Source organism: Clytia hemisphaerica, unplaced genomic scaffold (assembly GCF_902728285.1).
Source record: "Clytia hemisphaerica strain Z4C2 unplaced genomic scaffold, Clytia hemisphaerica genome assembly, whole genome shotgun sequence".
Taxonomy (NCBI): Eukaryota; Metazoa; Cnidaria; class Hydrozoa; order Leptothecata; family Clytiidae; genus Clytia; species Clytia hemisphaerica.
In genome coordinates this window covers 549,223-555,222 of record NW_027104138.1, presented here as the reverse complement: position 1 = coordinate 555,222, position 6,000 = coordinate 549,223, and positions in this window count along the sequence as shown.

Sequence of the window (6,000 nt, the reverse complement as noted above, 5' to 3'; positions counted from 1 at the left end):
ATTTGAGTCTAAGTTCACTAAAAAGAAAAGGTGTGGTGGTGAAAGAAAATCCGCCACATTAAAGTGGGGTGATCCACCACACCTAAACATCGACAACCAACAATAACGATGTTCATGTAGATGTACTTGGCTTTGCTGATATGATGGTAATCTCACTACAACGGTTGCTGTTAGCCAGAGGAACTCTTCTGCCACAGATCCCGGAGTTGATCATCTAAGTACCAACACTGGTGGTGTCGCGAGCTCCAGTTTGTCATGCCAAAAGCGACGAAATTCAAATATTTGAACATTATTACTCAAAACGTAAGAGGATTAAAATCTGCTGAAAGAATCTATGAACTATCGACCCAGATTAAACGCCAGAATACATTTGCTCTTTGTGTCCAAGAATCATGGAGAAGTGGTAAATCAATAGAACTTGTGAATGACTGTACCTTTCTTTTGCACGGTTTAAACGAATCAGATAACAAAAGTAAGTGTGGTCAAGGCGGTGTCGGTATTGTCCTCAGTAAAACCGCAACCCAAGCCTGGAAAGAAGCAGGCTCACCTGTCTACACCTGATTTCAGTAAGCGTATAATTACAACTAGGCTCTCAATGAAAGACAATCGAAACAAAAATATTGATATTTTTCTCGTCTCAGCATACGCCCCTGTTGGAGCTGCAGATGTCGCTATTTGGGATTCTTTTCTTCAGAATCTTGTTAGCTGTATAAACGCAAAACGTCCCAAAGATATCTTAATTGTTGTTTGTGATACCAATTCATCCCTCGGGATTACTTATGAGAGAACCGGTATCGAAATACCTTCAGTGGGCAAATTTGGCCTATCACACAGCAACCATTTTGAGATTTACAGCATTTTTAGAAATGAGCAGTCTTGTTGCATGTAGTACCTATTTTCGAAAAAAGAACTATGCCACATGGAGACACCCTCGTTCGAAGCTTCCACGCCAGATCGATCACATTTTAACACTGAAAACTGATTTTTGTCGAATTATTGATGTTTTTGCTTCAAAACCACTGCTAGATTCAGACCATCTCTCTGTGAGAATGAAATTACGTATCGCATATCGTTTCTTCAAAAAATCTGCAACCAACCGACCGCTCTCGAAATTCGACTCAATCAAATTACTTACTGACGGGGAATTACGTGGAAGGTTCAATAATACCCTTCTGTCAAAAATCGAAACTCTAGATCGTATTAGAGTATGAATCGCTCGAAAAATCAATTCACGATGCTGCATCACCATGTTTACCTAAAATTACACGCTCTCCCCCAGACCGGTTTGTTGCAAACGAAGCTGATCTTATGAGCTTGATCGAAAAGAGAAATATTGCTGTTTACAACAAAACCAAACGCATCACACGTCATACAATTTCTGCCGCTATTCGAGCACGTAAAGAACTAAAGCAAGCTATAAATACTGCAAAGAGTAAATGGATTAAAAATGCATGTAATCGCTTGAATGAAGGTCCCAATGCTCGGAATCACGGCACAAAATCATATTGGGAGAGTATTAAACTTTTGAAAAAAGGACTGTGTAAACTTCCTCCTCCAAAGCAAGTTATGATGCAAAAAGATGATGGGAGTAGATGTGTTTCTCAAGAGGAAAATGCTGAAGTCTTTCGAAAGGATTTCTCGAATATCTGTACAACCGAAAAGAGGTATTCGATAATTCTGTCTTATCCCACATAACACCACATATGGTGAATAACTCTCTCAGTCATACTCCAACTGTTGATAAAATTAAAAACTCAGTCTTACGTCTCAAAAATAAAGCACCAGGAGCCTCTGGTCTAACCGCAGCCATGTTTAAATCACTTGTTGAAGATGAACTCTGTTTCATATATTTCGTTATGATTATCGTCGATATATGAGAAAAGAACATTTATCCCTTTCAATGGGACCTGGGTAAACTTGTGATCCTACCCAAAAAAGGAGACCTCTCAAAACCAGGAAATTATAGGGGTATAATGCTCTTTGAAACCGCGTATAAAGTCTTAGCAATATTGATACACAGCACATGCATGGATGCCACTTTCTCTGTCAAACTTGCCCTTAAAAAACGTAAAGAACATAACCTTGAAACTTGGGTACTTTTTCTCAACTTGTTAAAGCGTTCGACAGAGTACCAAGGTCGTTATTATGGGAAGTATTGTCAAAATTTGGACTACCAGAGAAAATGATCTCAATCTTGAAACTTTTACACAAAAACTTTGTAGTAAACTTTGTCGTTGAAACTGTTGATAACACTACGCCGTGTACCATTGGTGTAAAGAAAGGCGACCTTCTTGGGTCTGCCTTGTTTGTTATTTACATTGCCGCAATAATGCAAACCTTTGTGCGGCCATTGTGTGTTTACCGCACCAAAGATGATTTCGTGTTAACAGGAAGGAGGTATAATACCAAGATCTGAGTTCCCTGTTGACGACTCTGAATATGCAGACGATACTGCCGTGCTCTTTGATAGTAGATCTGATGTTGAAACATACTCCCCGCTACTCACCGCCCACTTCTTCAAATTTGGAATGGAAATCCATGTTGGTGATATCCGTTGCCCAGATAAAGCTTCAAAATCTGAAGTCCTGTTCGTCTCGAAACCTCCTAAATCATATAATGATCCCACAAGTTATGACAACACCGATCTTTCTCCAATTAAGTTGTCCACGTATACGTACTTCCCCATTTGTGACAAGTTTTGCTACCTTGGCTGTTACATATCCAGGGACTGTAAAGATATAATCGATGTCACCAATCGCATCAAAAAGGCTGGCAACGCTTTTGACGCTCTAAAAAAGTCAATCTTTTCTTCTCGCTCTATCGAAGAAGCTAAAAGCACTGTTTACAAGTCACTGATTCTTCCTATTCTAATCTATGGGGCAGAAACATGGTGCTTAACTGAATACCTGTTACGTCTACTACGCAACTTTCACCATTCTTGTTTACGTTCGATGTGTCGCATCAATCGCTCACATGTATTTTTGTACAGAATAACAACCGATTCACTGTTTGAGAAGCTAAATATTGAGCCAATTGAGCATTATTTTTCAATCGTCAATTGTCCTGGTTGGGCCATGTGGCACACGTATGTCTTTCGATAGAACACCTCGAAAATTGTTGTCTTGTTGGGTGCATATTCGTCGTTTGAAAGGCTCCTCTGAGTTTACATATAGAAGAGGGGTGTATAAATCTCTTAAATGGTTCGATATTAATAGAGCATCTTGGTATAATTTGGTTTTTGATCGTGGTGTATGGAAAAAGTTGATAAATGTTTAATGTTGAAATGCTAAATTTTCTTATAGCTTTTTATAATGTTGGAATTTAATTAGTTCCTTTTGTTTGGTTATTTTAATTTGCAAAGGGAATAGAATTGAGCTGGTTGAAAACGTAATTCTCAAAAGAGAACATTTAAAGAGGTTCTATTAGTTCATTTGTCATTTTTATCTCAAGTGTTCCCTTAAGGCTCTTTTCGGATGTAATAGTTCTCTTCTGATAGAGAGAGAGGAACTCCCAATTCCCAAATGACATTCCTTCTGGAGTCGATTATAGGAATGTGTAGTACCTTTTAAAGGGAACTCATAGAGTAACTTTTGCGTTTTCTTACAAACTTTTGTGGCTTGTAAAAAGCAGAACTTTGCAGTCTGTAAATTATGATTTCTCTTTTTTTTATTGGAACTTCCTGTTCCTCTTTTTAAGCGTAGATGGGTTCTGATTTTATGTCACCTTTTCGTGACGCGCAACGCAAGTTCAGAACAATACAGTTAAAAGGAGTACCCCCTGTTCCTTTAAAACTTCTTTAAACCAGCGAATAGACTGAGAAACTGCTGCCGGAGGTTTAGCTTTTTGATAGTTTTCGTCCAATGTCGTTGTAGCACGCTAACGACCATTAATTGAATTGGAACAGCTTTAAAAGGAAGCCATTTGCGTTGATCGATCATAATGCTGGGAGGATGGCCTCCAACAAACGACATTCAAAATCAATATGGAAGACTGCCGTTGGGGCTTCGAAAAAACCAAAACGATTAAAGCTTGTGGTAGATAAAGATGGACTTTTTAATTGTCCAATCGTGGATTGTGAAAATGCTTCTTTCAAAAGTAAACGAGGCTGTAGAAAGCACACGTGTTTACACCATGGTTGGTATTTTTATTTTGACGAAAAGCCTGACGTTAGAGCTGTTCTTCCCTCTGAGCAGATAAGGACATTAGTAAAACCCTTAAAGAACAGATCAGACACGTCAAAGATTCCAACTTTTGACAAGAATTGCACTTTGAGACAAACTTTCAAATTTTGGTTATCGAGTCTAGTTGGTGGCTCGAAAGGTATCAGTCAGGCTGAGCAGATTGTATCACGTGCTATGAAATTTCTTATGTTCTGTTGTGAAGATCACGAACCAACCTGGGACATTCCTAATACTGTAACAGACTATTGCATTGGTTCAGTAACTTTAATTTCAGATTTTGTTGACTATCTTTTGAACGTTTGGAGTGTTGGTAATCCTGGAATCATTGGCTACTTGAACTCGATTTCACATTTGATGGACCATCGTAAGATAGCAGGCTTAACAAACAACAACCCTCAAACTTTGATTGCATCGGAAGTTTTTCTGAATAGAATGAAAAAGTCGTTAAACAAGAAAATGCGCGCTAGCTGGTTGACACTCTTGTCAGTTGACCACTTCAAAGAAACTGGTTGCTGGGCAACTCTCGAAGAAATGCAACAAGTGATACCATTTCACGGAGAGAGATTTGCACAGCTGGTACTTATGGCGAACAACAAAGAAAGCTTTATACCCTCGCATGAACTTTCTTTTGCCACATCTTTCATTATCGCAGTATTGTTTTTAATGGTCAAGGCCGCAAGACCGATGAGCTATCAATTTTTAACTGTCAAAATGATTTCTGCAATAGGAAGCGATGGTATAATCGACCAATGCACTTTCAAAACTCAAGAGAAATACGGTTTTGATTCTTTGATTTTTGATCGAACTGTCATAGACATCGTCAATGGTTACATCGAATGCGTTAGGCCTCGACTCAATCCTCTATGCGACTTTCTATTGATTACAAGAAACGGCAAACAGCTAACAAGGATTTGTGATGTTTTTGGGAGACTAGTTTACCAAGCCATAGGAAAATACATAAATCCTACCCGCTACAGACAAATAATTGAGACAGCAAGTGCTGAAAAATTAACCTCTGAGGAACAAGCTACCATTTCCTTGGATCAAAAGCACACATCCCATGTCGCAAAGATTCACTATCAAAAACTTCAATCACAAAAGATTGCCAAAAGTGCTAAGGAGTTGATTGCAAAACTGACCAATAACAGTGCAGGATTGGAAACTTTACACAACATTTCAAAATCGCCTTCTACTTTAATTCCACAGAAGGATACTATCACGGACTTTGTTATGGAGAATCAAGAGTTACAGCATAGTTCGACTAGCTCACCAAATCAGCAAAGTTCGGAGCAGAAAAAGCCAGGCCAAAACAAACGTGCCCCGAAAGTCCCGTTTTCCGCAATGGAGGATAATTTTCTCAAAGCTGGATTACAAAAACATGGTCCCAAATGGACAATCATTCTAAACGATCCTGCGTTTTTATTTCATTCCACACGAAAGACTGCTACACTATTGACTAGGGCAAAGACTTGTAAATATATCTAAAAAGAAATAATTTTGTATTTTCACTTCGTATTTCTAAACTTAAAACTTGAAAAAGATAAATTTTTGGGAAACAAAATTCATTTGTTCGTTTGTTATTCTCCAGCCTGTGTTCGTCTTCAATAAAATGTAATTTTCGATCTGGGACTTGATTGGATCTATACCTCTTTGCATTGTCTTCATTTTGATACAATGATGAATAAAAAATCTTTTCTTGTGTTAAAATATGCTTAGCTGATCTAGCCATTCAATGTTGTACACGTTACAGTACAAAGGTCAAGTGATCCTCTAGACCTGGGAACTAGATTCCAAGGTCATGATAAAAAGGAACCTTTTA